The sequence below is a fragment of the Drosophila gunungcola genome (genome assembly GCF_025200985.1).
Source record: "Drosophila gunungcola strain Sukarami chromosome 3L unlocalized genomic scaffold, Dgunungcola_SK_2 000005F, whole genome shotgun sequence".
NCBI classification, from domain to species: domain Eukaryota; kingdom Metazoa; phylum Arthropoda; class Insecta; order Diptera; family Drosophilidae; genus Drosophila; species Drosophila gunungcola.
In genome coordinates this window covers 4,562,090-4,583,754 of record NW_026453180.1, presented here as the reverse complement: position 1 = coordinate 4,583,754, position 21,665 = coordinate 4,562,090, and positions in this window count along the sequence as shown.

Genomic DNA, 21,665 nt, shown 5'->3' with positions numbered 1-21,665 from the left:
GAGTCTGAAGTCTGGTTTTTTTCCTATTTGTATATTTTTTTCATTAAGCGGGGGAGGCCGATGTCGGATCGGGGCTCAAATTAAATCGATAGCCGTGCTTAAATGTCGGCTAATGCAAAGCAAATAGCAAACAATGAGAGGGGGCAAGTCTGAGTCTGAGTTGGAGCCGCCTGTCAGCAATAGCGATAATTGCTATATGTCTAAGATACCTTACAATTAATTCCCGTAGAAGGTGTATTATTTGTAAAGGGTTAATAATAAATAAGCACATCTTAGCTTCTATCGTTGACAATTAATTATGTTATGTGAGTGACGCATACATTTTATATTACATTTTTATATTTTACTATTACATTTCTTATAAAAATTAATATTTCATCATCCACAATATTTCTATACTCTAAGTTATTTAATTTTATTATACCCTGGCAGAGAATATTAAAATATCTTGCTTAAAATGTAATAAAATATTTATTTTATCTCTGTTTAAATAAATTTTGTTTTATTTTTATTTTGTGCTTGTATCTGTAACACTAAAACAAACCAAGCACAAATTTCAATTCATGCAAAAGAAAAATGCAAATATTATCCAAAACCAAAAAATATTGTTATTCTTGCACAAAAATTAATCTTTATTAAATTTTATAGATGTAAAATTGTAGGGTATTGCTTATTCCACTTAACTACTTTGCTGACTTTGACTTGTTTTCGATACGCTTGCGCTAGAGTCTCGCAAATTCGTGTGAGTCACCCGCCGGCCGCTCAATCTTGAGCCACCTGTGCGCCAAACGACGACGTCAGTTTTGGTTTTGGTTTGAGCTGCAGCTTTTTGCTTTTGCTTTGGCTTTGGCTGCGACTTCGATTCCAGCTTAGGTCTGGGCTTGAGTTTTCAGTTTTCAGTTGTACTATAAGCTAAGCGCCAGGCAGCTGCACCTGCGCCAATCGAAAGCCAGCTGTTGATGTTGCTGCCGCTGCTGCTGCTGCTGTGATGTTGCTGTTGCCGCCTTGCTGTAGCTGTTGCTACTTCAATCCTACTCTGGTGGCGACGCTCTCTTTCCATCCAAGATCGACTTTTTTTTTGCTTTTTTCCAGCAATTAGCCCACTCGACTTTGCATTTTCTAATTAGTCCATTTCGAACGGAGACAGACGAGCTGTGCAGCCGCCCGCCTTCTTCGGTTTGTTTTGCTTAATTGGTCCACGACTTTAGCTTCGACTTCGACTTGGAATGCCCCCCAAAACTCCGAACCGTAACCTTTTCAATTGTTTTTCGTTTTTTTTTCGTCTCTGGCTCTGGCGCAATTTTAATTTTCAATTTCTTGTCGCTGCGTGTCAGTTCCGTTGGCATTTCAATTGAGTTATTTGCGCGAAAAACATTTCGTAAATGTTTCCCCTCTACCGAAAAAAACACACAAAAAAACCCCATGCTACAGTTTCAATTTCAATTTGTGCTTGCATTTTATGGCCGGCTTTGTTGTAGCCTGAAAATTAGCGTCTAATTTGGCTTTTAACTTTATGCAGTCGTAAGTAATTACTTATATATATATATATATATGTATACAGCTGTAGTTGAACCAAAGCGGCTGGAATGGCTTTTTAAATGCCGTCCGAGTATTTTTAAATGAAAGAAATTTGTTACGCGACTTATCGCAGCCGTTAGCAGTTTGGTCACTCCATTGAGATATTCAAATTGAATTGTTAAGGCGACTTGGTTTTGCTGATCGGGTGGGAATAAAAGTTTGGACATCGGGTTGGGAGAATAATCAATGGGACTTAAGATTTGGTTTAATAAAATGGCAACTTGAGGGGACAGTAAGATTTTAAATCAGCCTCATCATTTATTTATAAACATTTTTTTTTTGCTAAAAATTCCTTATTAATAAAATGTAAAAGCACATTTGTTTTTGAGCTTCAAAGATAGATTTCTTATGCTATTGATGTGCTATTATAGTTATTTGTGAATTAATAATATCAGCCACACAGTCAATTCCCTCTACAATTAACTAAGTTGGCTTTGTTTTATAACATCCAATCGATCGATCGATCTCTGGCACATCCGGTCAGCGTGCAGCTCCATCAAGATCAAAGCTGGCACCCTTCGAGGGCAATCGAAATCGAAACCGAGTCGAAAAACACGCCACATGATATACAGATCGTGTTAGGCTGTCGGAAATTCAAGTGCACATTTCTCACTGATAATTCCTGGTGCATGTAAACAGAAATCGAGGATTTCGAGAAGCTTTCGGGGGAGCTCTCTGAACGCATAACGATATCAATTAAAAGGGACTATAAATTGTCACTTTATCAATTGGGGAAGGCGTGCGACGACGAGCACACAAAAACAAATACAAGTGAACTCAAAAAATCAGTGCAAACTCAATTAATTTTTTTTCTGCTGCTGCTGCTGTTGCCGCTCGGTTTTTGCGCAATCGCACTGCGAAAATGTACAAAACCAAAGCACACCGCACTTCAGACCATATCAGGCAGTGGCAGAGGCAGTGTGTATATATACGTAGGCTCCATAAATTCATCAGCCTAATTACATCGAGCAAATACGAGGGGAGCCGGGGGGGCGGGGTCTTGAGAACCAGGAGGGGGAACGCACTTAAAAGCCTTGCTGGCAGCAAAAGCAAAAAAGCGGAAAGAAAAGAACGTGCGCCAGATAAGAACCTACGTAATGAACCTTGGGCTCCCAACCAACCAACAAGACCAGACCAGACAGTCACGGCTCTCTGCGCCTTTGGAGCTATATACGTATATGGCTATAGCTCCGGTGCAACCACCTGTTAGCTTGTGGGCATGGCATCGGCCCTCAGAGCAATGGGGTTAACTCACAGAGTCACAACATACGCGGAATCAGAGCTGATAACAGAAAAGCCTCTGCACTGAGAAATTTAGGGTGTAGTAAATAATATGTTTACTATTTTATTCCAAGAGAGGTTGTGAGGGACCTACAAAATAAGAATCCAAAAATGTAGTTTAATATTTAAAATTGCTTTAGTCAATTTCTACTTGTTCATACCTAATATACAAAAATGTAAATAAAATAATAAATATTTTAACTTTAAATTACTTTACTCAATTTTGTAATATAAAACGTGTTTGTACTAGGTACGTATCATATTTTAAATACATTTATTTGCAAGTGTACATTTTTTTAGTTCATTTAACAAAGTCAATATTACAAGTTCTGTGAACGTCACCATTATAAGTCCTAAACCCTCATGTTGATCTAAATTAAAAGCAACATTTCCATGAAATTATTAAAGAAAGCTTATGCACCATATTGAAGCACATCTTTGATAAATATAGATGTACACGCCTAGTAAATTATTAAATTAATTAATTAATTAATTTCTTTAAATTTTTGAAAAAATAGTTATTAAGATTTTTTGTTCGTGTACTACGCCATGGACAGGCAGATGCCTTTGGCCCACTTCACCCCACTTCGCAGCAGGTTGACTTGGCCATCTGGCGCAGCAGTTTCGCTTATCAGAAGGCGCTGCTTTCTGCTTTCGGCTTTTGCTATTGGAATTGCCTTTGCTTTTGCTTTTGCGCGGGCGTAATGCGTAGCGTGTGTGCGATAAGCCAGGTGCCAAGGTGTTCGAGTGCGAGTTGTACGATCGGTACATATAGTACTACGAGTACCAGGGCACTCAGCTTGCACCCAAGGCAAATGAGTCGGCGTGGTCTATTTTAAGTTGTATGGAGCCCCGAGTGCAAACTGATAAATATTGTTTACACACACTCCAAGTACAAGAGCTGGGAATTGGAATTGGAAGTGGAAATGGAATTGCTTTGCACCCAGAAGAGTAGATTGGCCTGCTTGCTTGTTGTTGGCCACAATAATAAAAGGCCCCTAAGTGGCCACAGGTGTCTAACCGGGCAATCTCCGATCCATTCACATTATGGCCACGCATTTCAATGTTTGTGTTTTGTGTTTTGTAGTTTCTTGTGTAAGCAGTGCTATCAGAATGGGCGCGAACGTTTCGGAGCCCAGACATGTCATCATTTGAATTTCTAAACTGTTTTTTATCTGCTCACTTGTACGTATATTTGTATATTTTTCGTCAGCAGCTCTTGTCGTCTGGCCAAACAGGCTTACAATCGGATCTGGTTTGATTTTTGGTTTTTTTTTGGCCTACAGGTGTTTTGCACTAATCGAAACTATTTCTTCGATAGTCACTCTAATTAATTTATGGCCTCTCATGCCAATCCGGAATACTCTTGGGTTGAGATTTTGACCAACAGCGGTGGCGAGTGCAAATTGCGTGAGGGTTGCCGGAAGTAGTATAATTTTTTGGTTTTGCAAGATTAAATGAAAATGGGGGATTTTTTTTGGTATAGTTTGGGTTATATCTTAACTTTCTGATAGTTTTATAAACAGATGTTTCTAGTAAAACCCATTCATATAAGTTAACATTTTAATTGGGTTTTTTTTTAATTAAATAAATTTGTTTGACATAGTACTATGATGATTAGTCCAATGACGTAAATGTTATAACAGTTCACTGCTTTTACTGCCTAGAACTTTCTTAGCCATCTAATTTCACGCAAATCGTCTTTATTTTTGGATGGGTAAACATTTTTAGCACGCATTGTTATTTGTTGTCATATGAGATTAGTTTTTGGTTGATAAAGTTGTTAAACTGATTAACAGATGGCCAGTTAACTAACCTGGTTAACTACTATGTCGTAGTGTTGAGGGTGATATGGTATTATTTTTCAAGTTTTTTTCTACATCAAGATTTACTGATCATAGTTAATAGAAATGATACTAAAAATCTAAACAAATGATTGTACATTCCCCCAACAGCATTTATTTGACTAAATAAACATCGCTTAAATAAATAATCCATACAGTATATAAGCTATTCAGGATTTTCAGGTGTTTTTTTACCAAATATTGATTGCCAATAAAGGGATCTTTGCAACAGGTGTTTGAGTGGCAGGTGCGTATGGGGCGTGGCACTCATCTAATTGTCGCAACACGACAATTTATGAACTCGCCCCGCAATTTGTCCGCCAATTCGGGGCGACAAATGTGCAAACAAACGTAATAATAACATCAGTCCGTCGGAAAACACTTCACAAAGGGGATCAGATCAACATTGCGAGAAGGGGTACCAAACACTCACTCAAACACTCGGGAGGACACACACCCCTTGGCCAACTGGGCGGACAGGAACCAACCGCATTGAAATCGACATCCAGGGGTTGAATGCCGAAGTCAAGAGGTTTTGAATAAATTTAACACGAGTTTATGTTATATAAGGCAGATGACAGCAGGCCATACATGAATGGGGTGGGAAATCCGGATGATAAAGCGAGTCGGGGGACCTAACAAATGTTGTGTTTTTAGAAGCCGGCTTTGTTTTCCAATTGGATCTCTGTTTGCACTGCCTTAATTTGCGACGTTCATAGGCCATTTGTTCCATTTTATGTCATCATCAAAGGGGGCAGGCCAAAAATGCTGTCAGCTGCTGCTCGCCAAAAGGGAAAAAGTTGGCCATATTTATATTACTGGCATAAAACAATGGCAACACACACACACACACACACATGTGTCAATTTATAAGCGCATAGAAACCTTATTGCCATGGCCAAGCCAACAGGTGTGCGCCTTGGGTTTGAGACTCATTTGAATGGGTGCGCACTCTGAGAAACTGGCCAAGAAACCAGAAACCAAAAGCCACACAAAAATACATTCGAACCAACAGCATTCGGCCTGTCATAACGCATACGTCATGTGGGCTCTCCACTTTAATGGCCAAGACGTGTTCAACGCATTAACATTTGGCAAAAGCTAAAGCAAAAGCTAAAGCCTTTAAACTCTGTTTTAGATTTATAACATTTTATTGTAGGTACACACATGCGCCAAAGTTCGACGCTGAAAACGAAAATGAAAATGTCCAGCAAATATTCAACAATGTTACAGCACAACAGCAATACCATTAGCGATCGCATTGAATTGCTTGTTAAACATTTATGAACGCGCTTCGTGTCATTTGTTTTTTTTTTACCAGTCAACGGCGAAGGCTGTCAGTCAGTTAGTCAGTCGAACAGTCCGAGCGGGATTTACATTGATCCATAAATCTCTGGGCTTTAGGCAGCAAGCCAGTCGAAATATGGGCTTAGAAAGGCGGCCTTAAGGTTCAAAAAATGCTTTTGCAAAGGCAGTAATATAAGTTTTAAAGGTACATAAATGCGTTTTTGAAATGTTTTTAACAGAAGCCATTATGATATAACAGAATTTCTAGCCTAAACATTACTTACTACCATACAATCTACCCAGAACAATGTGCAAAAATAAACAAGTGACTTGATATTTATGACGGCACTTGAGCACTTTCACCCAGATTTTAATCAATCCGCTAGCTACTCAAAGCCAACCGAGATTAAACAACAATTGAGCAATTAGCATTAGGTGGCAGTGATAGAGGCGGTATAAAATATTATTAATATTTTGTACCCAAGGTTCCAGGAAAGATAAATGGTTGGGGAATCTCCTGTCATTTATTGACTTGTAGAATATGAATAAACAAGTGAACCGCCATTTTGTAACTGCCCCACCTAGTAACCCACTCCCCCTCACATGGCAATTGATGCGCAAACAACAAAGCTCCAGTGCGGTGGGTTAGGTAAATACCTGGTCCACAGCTCGGTCCCTGCACTGCGGAAAAATAGGTTACCTAAATATAAATTTAGTTTTTAAGATTTTGTCTTAACGAATTCAAAAATTTGTAAAACAGTTTTGTCACGAGCTCTAGCACAATTGAATTATTTTTGGCCTTAATAAATACTCGAGTATTATTTACCAAAAACATACATTTATATTGTCTTACTATTTTTGACATTTTAAAACCTATTTGATCCCAATTTTTGAAGATTTTTTCTAGGTGTGCCACATCACCTTTTTCTCTCCCAGATGCGACTCTATCTCTATGTGGCCGTTGGCCGCTACGATAGCGCGCAAATCAGGTGCATAACACCTGAGCAAATTAAACACACAAACAAAAAGAATGCCTAACGATCGTTCGTCGTTGGCAATACAACAATACAAGTTGCGCACCACATCACAAATCGCACCATCGAACAGGTGGTTCCGCAGGTGGTCACGCCCCATTTTCAATGGGTTTGAGTTCAGCGCCCAAAGCGCCCCTCTTGCACTCGGCATTTGGTATTATATGTATTATATTATGAGGTTTTTTGTAGTGCTTATATTTTTTTGCTTTATTTTTTTTTTTGGTCCGGACGAGGGACGCTATCAGCTATTCGCGACGCTTCCGCTGCCTCAGTCACCGTCGCAGTCGCAGTCGGTCGGGTACACTTCGCATCACTCCGATAAAGTCCCCATTTGCTTTGCACTTGAATTTTTGCGGCATTGTATTAATAGTATTTGTAGTCATGGCAATGAGTGCGCCACCATATATTCCGAACGTCCCCCCAAAACACACACTCAAGTAAGCGGATAATTTAATGATGCGATGGCGTGTAATTGCACCCGATACCCAGGCTAAAAAGGGGTCGCCTGGAAATTGGGGCTTCAATAAAACTGAATTTAATACCTTATGTCGGGATATACATATTTATTAAAAAATACATTTTTATAACAATAAACGTTATATTATGAACAACCAGAAATTTAACTTTAATTTAAATATTCGTTTATTTATTAGAATGTTATTAAACAAATTGGGATTCCTTTTGCTATGTAATCTAAAATAAACGAGTACTTGACACAGACGAACTGTGCGTCTAGTTATTGTTATCAAGAAAAATGTTGCTGCTGTAAATGTAGATGTATATGTTGCTACTCTATAGTATATGTTATGCTTTCTTGTAGACTTAACACTTTTTTTTTGCAAGCACTGTACAGTCAGCTTTGCAGTGGTGCACCTTTAGTGCATTTAACAGCATTAGCCTACTGAAAGGAAATCCTAGATTTTTAATTTAAAATAAAATTGTTTGGAAATTGAACCGTTGAACAGTAAAAATGAAATGTAATTAATATCAAAGAATACCAAAATTTTTCTCTGTGTTTCCCATTTTTGGTGTGGCAAACCCTGCCACTCATTTAATTGCCAAACAATCTACGCATTCGCGACTCGCACACACTGAGAAAAACAAGCTGAGTGGTATCTAAATCAAATTGGCGTTGCTGTCAATAAAGTGCACATATTATGCAGCTGCCGTCGAAACATGAAAAACAATTTAGAAACGCCACAAATCAGCGGCTCAATGACCGCAACTGCAAACTGCAAACTGTGAATGCACAAAAAGATACACATGCAGATGCAGATGCAGATACTCGAACATAAAGGTAAAGGAGGCAGAGATTCGGATTCGGATTCAGATTCAGGGGCTGCAATCAATAAAAGCGCAATGCCTTTAAACAGGTGCAACGACGAAAAATGACAGGCCGGCGGTCTGTATTTCTTTAGTTTCTTTTATACTCTTTAAGAGGGTACTTAAATTTTAGTTAGTTTACAACGCACTGAAGGAGACTTCTGCCACCATATAATGCTATTTTACTAGTCAAGTTGTTTGGTTAAAACTTTCTCAACCATTTTATTCCGGAATAAACTAAAATAAAAAACTTTATTGGACAATCTGGGCAAATTGGTATAAATACATATGAAATGGGACAAGTTGCTGTAAACGATTTCCGATTTCCTCAGATTTTCATCTAGTTTAAACATAAAGTTAATGTTTAGCTTAACATTTAGTTTAGTTCTTTGTTTTTAATCAGATCTCTTGAAAATCAATCCTTGCTCGTTTACAGCGATTGCAGGATAAGATTCGAGATGGTATCAAGAGTGTGTAGAATTCGACTTGATCTTTTTTTGTCTTCTGGTGAAGGGAAACGCCTGATGACACACTGAAAGTCGCACCAGATCGCCCGCAGCAGTGGGTGGCAACTCTGACAACCCTGCCGCTGATGTTTTGCAGCTGTGCGCCACATGTTGCTGCTGCTCTTGGTGTTGCTACTGTTGTTGTTGCTGCTGGTGGGGCGGTACTGGGCGCCCATTAGTGGCCGCCGCTGCTAATGGCAGCAGAAACGGCAGCTTCGTGAAATGAGCACAGCAGGTGCAGGTGCACCACAAGCACCACCTCGATCCGCAAGATACAAAACCGATCCATGGCGATCCGAAAAAACCGAACCGAAAGTTGACAAATTTACAGCGAGCGAGTGCTGCTGCTGGCTCAAAAATGGCCGGCGGCAATTCATTTGCCTGCCACCGATGACGATGACTAACCGGACGAAATGATGGACACTAAATGGCCGGCAGATTTATGGCGAGCACTCCCAGAAGTGTAACAGTAGACACCGCCTAAGCGAGCCGACGAAAGGCCAACCAAATGATAGAGAAGAAATAGGGTGACATTAACAATAGACCATTAATAGTTTAAGTTGCTTATTATTTTGGTATATATCTTTTTCAATGGCAGCTAAAATGTACCTAAGCTAATGTTTTCGAAAAAAAAAAATTTTATACACATACAAATTTATATCTAAGATATTTGTTTTACGACGAATTATTATCTAAAATGTAATTTACTTGTCTTAATAAAAAGGTGGAAAACTGACAGTTTAATGTTATTACATATTTATTATTTTAGATCAAACTTCATTTAAATTCATGTTAACAGGCATGACAAATGGCAAAAAGCTAAGAAAACTCTTTTGTCAAGTGTTCTATAAAACATCAACTTAAGTTGTACCGTTTGGCTGGCCAAGTGGCGCGACTTCAGCTGGTTTTTCTGTTAACCACTGACGACTGTGGATCCCATTTGGCCCGCTCAACTAGTTTCGTTTGGCCGCCTTCTCAATGTTACTCATACGCACCTGTGGCCTCGTCCGTCCGCCAGTCCGACTGTCCGTCTGTCTGTCCGCATTCATTCGCAATATTTTCACGCTTTTTCGACTTGTCACAACAATTGACACTTAAAGTTTTTGAATAAGCGAGAGATGCTGATGTTGATGCCGCGGCGGCGTTTCTTGCACACCAATGAAAAGACACATCGACAGCAGCTGCACGCGGCCACGAAATTCACAGAATGCCACAAGAATTTCCAAGAGAACAAAGTAAAATGCTCATAATAAAATATAATAATGTGTGCACAAATATTCCGTGCGATAATTTATGTCAAACATAAGCAAGAAAGAAAATAAAACAATAAGGAAAAGAAAATATCCCCTGAATTGTTTGTGTTTAAATTTAAAGTTCGCCATAGGCTTTTCACCCGCACAGCAAAAAATATTTATATTTTCTAAGGTCCATTAGACATATAAACTTAAATAAAAATAAAAAAGGACAAGGGATTTGGTAATTTTCTTTTTTTTTTTTTTGTGCGGGAAAAACGGTAAAAAATTTCCCTAAGACCCACACTCTGCCCTCAAATTTCCGTGCTATGGATGAGTTAAGACAAAGTTACTGACCCACAGATCATAAAACTTTGGACTCCATATTCCAGGTGAAAGTAGCCAGCATTGTCTCTTTCTTTTACCTGTCCCACCTGGCTGCTTTTTCGCCCATTTATGGGGCGTTAGTCTGGCAATTAGTTAGTGTCATTTAGACAAATTGCCCAAAACAAAACAGCCACAATGCAAACAAAAACAAAAGCGCTGAGAGCAGCTCCACGATGAGGAGAAACAACGCCCCGCAATTAGACAGTAACAACGTCAAAAAGAAAGGCCATTAGATGGCGGAATTGGGGATAGGGGATGGGTTGGAAGTTGGATGTTGGGAGTGTAGATGGGTTGGAGCTGCACCTTATCGAAGCCAATCTGCATGCAAGCACGGCACAACTGCATCGCCATTCAAACTCCATCATTCAGAAGGCCACACGGAAAATAAAATGTAACAAATATATGACTTTTAGTAAACTAAATCGTTAAGCTCGAAGGTTTGGAAGTCATAGAAAAACTTAATTTTAATACTTACACAATAGGTTTTAACAGAGAAAGAAAATAATATTAATGGTCTTTAATTTAATCTAAAAATATTTTGAAGTCTTATTGTATTTTTTGCTGTGCACCATCTCAAGTCCATCTGCACTTTGGTAACTGTAACAGACTCTCAACGACGGCCCACGGCGTCTGCGCAACACCTCGTAGTCTCATAGTCGTAAGTCGTACTGGTGCCCAATGTCTTACCCACCGAGGTCTGTGATCCAAGAAAAACGAAGTCAAGCCGGCCAGCCAACTGGTATTTCCCAGCGGCTGACTAACAGAAAACTCGGCGAATGCAACAGGTGGCCGCCACATATAGACGTACACGTACAAGGCCTGCTGCTGCTGGCGAGCTCCCAATTGCAGTCCCAATCCTAAGTCCCCATACCCGCGCTCCCCTAAAAAAAAAAAAAACCGCCTGTCGAAAACGTGCACCAAGTTAAACTGGAGCACTTTTCATACTAGTTTTCCAGGTGAAAATGCAGGCAGCAGCAGCAGCAGTATGCAACATGCAACCTGCAACCAGCAAGCAGCAACTTGCAACTTGCCACTCAACTGAGCGATGATGTATTTATGCTAAATTGCAAGTTAATTAATGTTGTCGCTTAATACGAACGTTAAAGTGGCAAGATGTTTGCTCTCCATGTCGCTGGTTGGAAAATGCCCGGAAATTAAGAGTCAATAGAGAGATTGCAACTCGGTAAAAAGTAAATTGATTCAGGAAGATGTAAAATATTTCCCATATACACATATAATAAAAGTGAAACAGCTCTGAAATTTGCCTGTAAGTATTGTGGAATAAAGTTTTTATGTCTATTTCACAACAATTAAAGACATAAAACAGAATGTTATACTTTATTTCTTAGGACTGATGGTTACTTTTACAAATACAGTGCCAATTTATATATCCTTTCAGTACAACTGTTTAATTTGTATTTAAATTAAAATGTAATAAATGTTATAGAAAAAGTAAACAAAAATTGAACTCACGTATCAACCGTTTTTGTTATACGGTACTATTGCTCTATTAAATTCCAAATGAGCTGAAATGAAAAGAGGTCAATTACATTTTAATCTTCTTATTTTAATTTATGTATTCGGTCTTTGATTGGGAGAAAAAAATCACCAAATCGTAAATTACCATAAGTACAAAGGATCACTGAATGACCTATCACCATTAAAAATCAAACCAATTAAATCCAAAAATACCGCATAAAAAGGTTATTTAATTAAGCCAATCAAATATCGCAAGGTAAGACATTCATGGTTGGATATCCAAATATTTATGAAAATACTTTTTTAACTCCAAATACATAGTTACTCCCCCAAACAAATGGGGCTCAATTTATTTAATTAGTTTTTAACTCCAGTTTAATTATATGCACCCACTTCGACAGTCAAAGTTTTGCTAAAATTATGATGGCATTTTGATGCTTTGCAGGTGCAGTATGGCAAATTTTATGGCATTTGCTGCTAATTTCAATTGTTTCTCTGGCCATTGTTGTTGCAACGTTTCTGGACTCGCTCAATCACATTAGCGGCAAATGCAATGCAATGAATGCATATGTTTATAAACAACATGCAAAATTGTGCAATAAAAACGTAATGAAATTTATGAGCCAACGGAGGGTAGGTAGCAACCGAATGGCAAATGGACCGCCTTAGTGCCAGTGAAAAGTCATAAAAGCCCCGACTAAAAATAATTAGAAAACGCCGAAGAGAATTGCACCTGTTTAGATGTTGCCCAGGCGCTGATTGAATATGCCAATGCGAATCGAAAAGGTGCAAGAGCTGGCAAGCACTGCGAATAAATAGTGTGCATTATAAATATCAACTAATATCTTAAATCCCTAATCTAAATATTTAAGCTAAATGTTTTACATCATTTATATAAATTGTTATCGCTAGATCCTAATAATTTTCATTGTTTTCATATTATTCATATTATTCATTCATATTCATATTATTATCATCATATCACCAGATATAAATTTTTTTTGTGTACATTTCACTAGCAAAATCTAACAATAAACACACTGCTCTTGGAATAACTTAGTAGCTTAAATTGTTTTATAATTATATTCATTTTTGCCTGTGCATGGAAGATGGCACTACGTACTAGATGAATGAAACTTTTATGCATGTGGGGTGCATAATGGTATCGGATGGGCTGATGGGGCCTTTTGATGGGAGACCCATGAATTCATTATGCAGCCAGTCAGCCAGTCGGCAAGTGGAGGAAAACACCTGCTCCGATCGGATTTAAGGAGGGGTTTCCAGGGGTGACGGGGCGGATGAAAATGTCGGCAACATTTTGCAGGTGTATGCAAACCGATTGTTGTTGTTGCTGTTGTTGTTCCTACCGTCGGTTGCTATTATTGTTTGCCAATGCACTTATATTTCATTTAGTGGGGGAAAGACTGGGAAAGTCTTGCAACATTTTTTTGTTGGCCATCGGTTGGTTAAAGATGTTTTCTCGGATCTTGCCACCCCGGGAGTGTTTTGTCAGAAATTATGCTTATTTATTGGCAAGATGTTGAAGGCTGTTTTTTTCGCTGTTTTTGCTGCCGTTTCTGTGCGTTGTTGTACATCGGGTGACTTAATTTGGAAAGTCAAACAGATAAGGTTGAATAAACAGGATAAGACACTTAATTTGAACTAAGTATGCCAGTAAAGATAAGAAGAGATAAAAGAATTAGGTGATAGTAATAGTGGGAAACTACAATTGTATTTACATTTAAAAACAATTTTGCAGGCAAACGATTTAAAAGTAACGATTTTAAATACTTAGTTATTTTTAAGTGACTTAAATGGTTTAACAAACATTATTACAATTATTAGTAATCATTATTCGTTTAATGCATTGTTACAACAAAATACAAATTAAAGCTTCAAAGTAAACTGTAATTATTTTAATTAAATATTATGAAACTGCGTACCTCATAAATTGCAAACTATTAATCTGGCATAGACAATAAACAAAATGAGGTTTGTGTTTATTATAAAGAAATTTCAAAATAAAGTCGAATTTTCTGAAGTAGCCCATTATCCTAAATTAAAATTGTTTGCATTATTATCACAAAAATTGGACTCTCCCCTAAAAATATTTTACCAAACTCACACTTTCCCCCGATGATCTTCTCCAGCAGTTTAGAGGTCAAATGTTTGAGTGCGAGCGATTTGTCTGGCAACTAAGACACGAGTTTTAAATCGAAATCCTTACGAACACATTAAAACAAAGACGTGATCCCCCATCGAATCACAATTCTTTGGGCAGTCGAAATGGATAGAGACAGAAAGTCAAACATAATAAAATGTCAACAGGAACAGCCGCAAAACAATTTTGACAGTCCAAATAGACACGCGCCTGCGACTGCTGCAGTTTTTCGATCGGATCGATCTATAGATACAGATATACACATATGCATATATATGCGATGACAAATGAGAGTTTTTAAGCCAAGAGCCACGAGAGGGGAGTGGCATACCAATAGAAAATTAAGTTGAAGATGTATGCTCGTCTATTTTGGACTTGAAAGTTTTCCGCGCAACATTTGTGGCCATAAATCATAGACGGAAGCAGGAGGCTGGAAAAAATCAGAAAATGCTCGGAAAATCAATTAAGTCTAGTTTTCGGCACACATGCGTACGCACACACAATTGAGTTGTCAATCAGATGCTGATTTTTGTCGCCATTTGCTGTCAATCAGCAGCAACAATTGCAAGCGGCCATCAATTATTTGTTTTTCGACTGTCCTTTTTTTACTGTTTTTCTCTTGATTTTCGATTTCTGCTATTTGCTGCACGTGCGTTGCAGTTATTGCATTGCATGTTGCCGGCTCATTAGTTTGGCTTTTATTTTTGGAAAAGCCAACGCGACGCATTGCCGGCCTGTCTGCCTCCGATTTTCCTCTGATTTTCCTTCCCGACTCCTCTTAGCGTTTCGAAGTCAAAGTTGGAGAGTCGTCGCCGCAGTTGTCGATCGTTAGTTGCCAGTTGTTGCTGTTGTCGTCGTCGTCATCGCCGCATTTTTTTGTCTGCCGATGGCAGCAGGTCACAGTGGATCAAAAGTCGATGGTTTCTCTATATAAAATTGACATTTCAATTACAGGAAACCTAAGGCCATTTTAAGAAACAAAATTTTTAGCAATTAAACTTTATTGTACATAAGTAGTTAAAATATTTATTTCTAGTATTCAACATTTTAAGGTATACGGAATACCATATGCTTATACAATTTGTATTTAACAATAATTTCGATAAAATCACATAGATATAAGCCTCTATTTAATTTTTAAAGTAAATAGCTAAATAATTTTTAAAACACAAAATAAAAGTTTTTGGCTGTTCTAAAGTATTCTAGTATTATTTTTTATTACTATTAATATGCAAACTAAAAATCTGTATCAAACAAAAAACAGAGATATTAAAATTCCACTTAAGAAATTACTTTAAAATGTATTTTAATTATTATTTAAAAAGATAAACCCTATTTTCAGTTAGAGATCAGATCAACCACTGTGCTCCGATTGCACCAAAAACTGATTATTAATAGACCTTTGTCTGGCGCTTGCTGCTGCTGCTTTTGTGGCTGCTGCTGTTGGCTGTTGGCAAATGCCAAACACCGCAATTGTTGCTGTCATTGTTCTGTTACACTTACAATCGCTTCATTTATTATCGTCGCGACTTGGCTTCTCAGACAGTCGCTCAGTCAGTCAGTCAGTCGTTCCGTCAGTCAGTCAGTCAGTCAGTCATTCAGTCAGTTTGTCACTTGTCGCGGTCGTTGGCTCAGCCTCCAATTGCGAGGCGATGCAATGCAGACGCCAGGCGACAAGACACCTAAATTTAATGCGACAACCGCCAACCAGCTGCATTCAATTATTTAGTTGAAAAAAATCATCGTCATCATCGTCGTGTGATCATGATCACATCTTCTCGACTCGCGTCTCGTCGTCTCGAAACAGACAATAAAACATCATTAAAAACCAACGGCGTTGTAACACGCCTTGCAAATATTTTAATTGTTTTTCTTCATTTCTCCCAGCATTTTCCGGCGTTTTTTTTTTGCCAATGCCGTCTTCAATTTGCATTTTTATGACTATGACCGAAAAAGTGTTTGCAATTTTTCCTTTTTTTTTCTTGCCTTTAAGGTGTTAAGGATGTCCACATTTTTACACGCATGTATTTCATAATTATGTGTGAAATGTGTACAGGCATGTGTGCAAATGCTCAAGGACCACACGTGATTATGGCTCTCGGCGAAGAATAATGAAAGTCAAACAAAATTTCTTAGTCACTCATTTATCATAATTGTAATAACATCAAACATAGTTGAATAATTTAAATTATTTATTATAATAGAGAATTGAAAGGAATACTAACAAAGCCATTAAGACTTATACGGATTTCGAAAAATAATATATAATTTATATAAGATATATTAATTTACGAAGTTAATTAAATTTAAAAGTAAAAACAAAATGTTTTATGTGTTTCGTTTAACATCAGAATATTATATATCAATCAAAGGTCTAATCAAAGAAGCAAACCAAATGATCAATGAATTTATATTCAGTTTTTCTTGGTCCATTACATATTATGTCTTTTGCACTTGTAATAAAATAATTAACAACAAACAGAAAGGAATTTCTCGTAGATAGTTTTCTGGCTGTGGGCCAGCACATCGACACATAAATTTCTCCTCTACAATTATAGTTAGTAATTTTGTCGGGGTTGGCCAATTAATCTCTCAATGCAACGAGGCAGATCAGCTTTATCTTGATGCATGTGTCAGGTGTTTTTGTGTGTCTATTGAAATAATATTAGTAGTATGTTATTCATGCCGGGCCATCGTCAATTACAGGCCTTCACTATTCACTATCATTATCATCCAACCACCCTGCACCTGCATGATTAAATTAAATAAGAAAAGAAGCCGCCCCGAAACCGAATTTCCATCCCGATCCATCAACATGGAATATAGTTAAAGCCGCAAAAGGCGAGGCGTGAAGAAAACTAATTCATCAGCCGGACTCATTTGCATTAAATTAAAACGAAGACCGAATGTGTGGGATCTAAAATGAAACCTTATGTTCGTTACGAATTTTCAGCCATACGGAGTAATTTGTGAGTGACGAAATTGGGGTAAGGGGAAGAGACGGGTACGGGAAACTAATAGAACATATGGATGCCGTGTCGAATGATGATGACGCTGTTGAAACGAGGATATGAATGCCGTAGAAGTGCATTTTGTGGCATGTGTCGTTTAATTATGCTAAAAGCTAGCAACAATAAAGGCAGGCACCAACAAGGACAACAAAAACAAGTCAAACAAATGCCATTGATATGGGCGTTGATCCTGAAGAGGGTGCAAATACCAACCCTTGGACATAGAACTAGAGCAGGAAGCCCCAGCTTTTTCTTTTTTCTAATACAGTTGAAACACCTAAGATGCATTTTCCAGGACATGTCATTTTTAAAACCAATTTAAACAACTAACACTAATTCCTAATTTCTATAATGAATAACATTGCTTAAGAAAAAAATCAAAATCAACATTTTTTAATAGACGTAAATAAAGTTTTTAAGCAAGAAACTCTTTTTCTTTGTATATAAAAACCTTGAGATATAAATTTCCCATTTCTGTTAGTTTGATAACAGATGGCGGGTTGCATTAGTGAGTTTTCACTGTAGTTGGTAAACATCTGACTCAAGGAAGACCAACAACTGTCCTAACGATGGGGTTGGCCTTGGGGTCTCGCCCACTCGAGCGTTTATCAGCCCATTCCGGCCAAAACTCACGCAGGATATCGTTGATCCCAACACCCCGCATAAATACCAATAATGAAGCTAGTGGTGACAGTACAAAAGAAAGAATGAAGACCCACCGGAGAAGACTGGCTTCATGCGCGATCTTTATCGGCATGTCATGCTCAAGTCTTCATTAGCCACCGAGACGTCTTGAATCAGCGGCCACGGAATGGCGTTTGGCTGGAGAAGATCCCAAAACGTGGAGCTGGCACATTGGCAACATGTAATGATCATCATAATGTCAGCTAAATGAAGGTGCAAGTGATAAACATATCTCGAATCTAGCTATCTGTAAAGATCGTTCAAATACTTACAGCTTGGTTAATCATTTTATATTTTAGTTTCAATCTTCTCTTCTCCTTTCAAGCAAACGATATATGGAAATAATATTAACAACTAGTGGACAGTCATCGACTGAACACTAATTGCCTCCATTGGGCCATTTTTGAGATTAAGTAATATAGAAATAATTTAATTATTACCCTCTCCACCCATTTTTTATTGATCCAAGACCACGGTGCATTAACTAACACCTCATCGCTGACCAGCGCTGACTGACTGACTACCTGTATTATCTGGTCTCGCAACATTTGGCTGCCAGTTTTCAGCCAGATGTGCTTGGCCAGTTTTTTGTTGTCCAAGCGCCGCCGCCGCCGCCGCACGCGAAAATGCATTTCCCGCTGTGTGTGCGAGCTGATTTTCATGGAAAGCCAAGTCTTGGGCCGCTGCCTTCATGTTTTTCACGCTGTTGTTGCATATTTCACACACACAGCTTGCGGCAACACCTCGTGCCAAGAGTTGTGCCATTTTGCCATTTGCGCCTGGAAAATTAGTGCAAAATAGGCGAAGGCGAAGGCAGAGGGAGATGATGGTACCCCGTGTGTGCATAAATTTGTGTGCATGATCGGCTGCAATAATTTTATTTGTTTACGATTATGTTCGCTGGCCAACAGGCAATAGCCAGTAAGCCAGTCAGTTGACCATCCGGCCAGGCCAACTGCATTCGCGTCACTCATACGCCCCGACGACAGCCACAATAGCAGACTTTGTGGCCCCTTCTCTCTCTGCATCGTGCACAGGGAAATAGTCCTGCATATTTACAATTCAAATTGCAAAAAAAAAAAAAAAATATTTGTAAAAAAGAGGAACCCTTTCAATCTTTATACATTTTGAAACTCGAATTCTTTACCTTCAAATTGAGCATGTTGCTTTCAATCTTTTTTATCTTAAAAATAATTAAAAGCCTAAAAACCATTTAGCTGCTAAACAAATATTAATATTGCCTACAAAGTTCGAAACGCGAATTCTTAAGCGTCATAAACAGTAAGACGCTTTCAATCTGTTTCATTTTAAACATCTATTAATAAAGTAGATTTGAAGTTGACGATGGCCCTATTTGGCCCTTCCAAGCTTCGAAATTCGAATTTTTCAACTTCATTATTTTAAAAATCCTAACAGTTAATAAAAAATTAAACCTTTAATAGTGACTTTAATTTTTTGCGGAGTGTAAAACCCAGCCCCAGATAAACTTCTTTCTGCTCTGAGCCGATCCGATTCATTCCGATCCCAGCTGGGTTGTTGTCGCTCTTGTTGGCAGGCGCCTGCGACTGCGCCTTGCGCGGTCCATTCAATTCATGTGAAAATTGCTATAAATTGTGGCCAGATCGAGCCTTTTTCAGCTGGGGCCAGAAATATATAGTCAAACAATGTTTGGCTGCTTTCGGGGGCCGCACACGGTAGGGATTTATTGTTTATTGAAATTGCCACAAAACGGTGCAAAATAATGAGAAAATCGCTGTGGCCAGACATTTTTATGTTTTCATTTTCCAAAATTGTTTGGCTTTTCCGCTGCTTTGAGTCATGTAACCGTATACGTCATTAAATCTGCTCAAAACAAATTTCCCTAAAAGCCAGAATGCCGTCTATATATCTCTCAGACACGTGCCCATCTTTTGTTGTCATCCACTTCATGGGATGTCCTCCCGTCGGCTGTTAATTTTAATGCTTTGTGCTTGTGCTCAAAGAGCAGAAATCACGTCTAATCAAGATTGATAGTCCGTAACGCATTTATGCCTGACTTTCGACGCCGACTAACCCCCCAAAAGATATGGAAAGTCACCCTCAAAAAGCCAGACGATTGCAACATTTGCGCTTTTCGCTGGTCAATTGTTTGTGCCGCAAGTTGCAGCCACAAAAGGGGCGGTCTGATGACATTGGAAACGAAACCAAACCCCACATGTGCCATTAGCAACGGCTGCCTTGATTAAGTTATAAAATCTGATTCCCCATGGCCAAGATCTCAGTTTGCATTTAACTGGAAATAAACTCACTATGGGGAGATTTTAGAGGTTTTAGCTTTGATTGGATTGCGACTGCCGGACTTAACTATTAGCTAAAAAGATTTTTAACATTAAAATAACATTAACTCGAATTAAGGAAACTTCTTTAGAAAAACTGTTTTCATTTCATTAAAAAACCTAGGATTTTATAATTCTATCTTCAAGTGCATATTTCAATACTACAAAAGAAACATTACATGCTGGACTTAACTGTTAGCAAAAGTTTTTAAATATTAACTCAAGTTTTCCTTTTAAAATAAACAAATATAGTGTATTTTATTTCCATCTTTAAGTGCATATTTCTATATCATTAGGGAAACATTTCATAACAAAGCAATTAAGTGCCTTGAAAAAATGTCCCATTTTTATCACCTTTACATAATGAGCTGTTAATACCACTAATGCCAAATGCTTTATAGAGACATCTGTTTGCTTGGTATTTAGGGGTAAAAACAGTGAAAAATCACTCATTTGCATAGTGCAATTAGTGGGAGCACTCGGATGCAGCTGCCGCTGCCCATCGAACAACTGTCGCGCCCACTTAAATTAAGGGATTCTGATCGGCGAATCAGCCATTCTTTTTGCGGAGAGAATCACAGAACAGCACCGCAATCCGAGCAGATTTCCCATTGAAATGGCAAATATTTACAGAGACAAATGCCTGGCAAAACCAGAAGGAGAGTCGCTGAAATGCGGAAATTACAAAACAAATGTGCGAAAAAGTACTCCTCAGCCTAGCGTTTTTTCAGAACATTTGCCAATATAATTCGCACACAAGTCTGTGCACATTTCGATCCCATTGTTCGGGGGTTGCGCCTCGAAAAACAAATGCGTGAAAGGTGCCATCGATTTCGATGTTTTTGGGTTCGAAAATCCCCCGATCAACCCTCGAGAACAGAACTTCATCGCCCAATGACACGAAATCCGAGCAATTAACTTAATTAAATTGGAATAACAAGTGCTCAGCAGTCGCAATCGGTGGTCCTAATCCTCTTCTTTCGGATTGTTTATCTTTGTGCTCGAACAAATGTCGAATTTTTTGACGAAGGGCTTGGTACACAAACAGTTGTATTGCCTCGCATGTTTGTCCAAGTTTGTTTGCTCCAGTGCGTAATGTTAATAAGTAATTTTAATTTGTCCTTCTACTAAAATGAAATTGGCCGACAAATATGCCCAAGTCTGTTTGGTTTGCTTGATTTGTTTTGGGAGTGAAATTAGTCGAGGGAATAGTAACATGAAATTAGTAGACAAACACAAGAGGGGTAGTTTCATGAGCTTATATCTACTTTGAAATTAAAAGGATAAACATGGAACAAATGCTAGCTTCGCAATACACACTTTGGAAATTTGTTTCATTATGGTACTTTTTTGTGGAAGTTTTACTTTAATGAAACAATTAATATTTTGACATATTGACATGTATATAAAAGTAAAAAGTTTTTAAACATCTTATTTTTGCTAGCTTTCTATTTGGTATTTAAAAGTTTAGACATAAAAAACTGAAATTTTATTTAAAATTAATTAAAAACTTTATTATTTTTTGTTGATTTGGTCCCCTTTT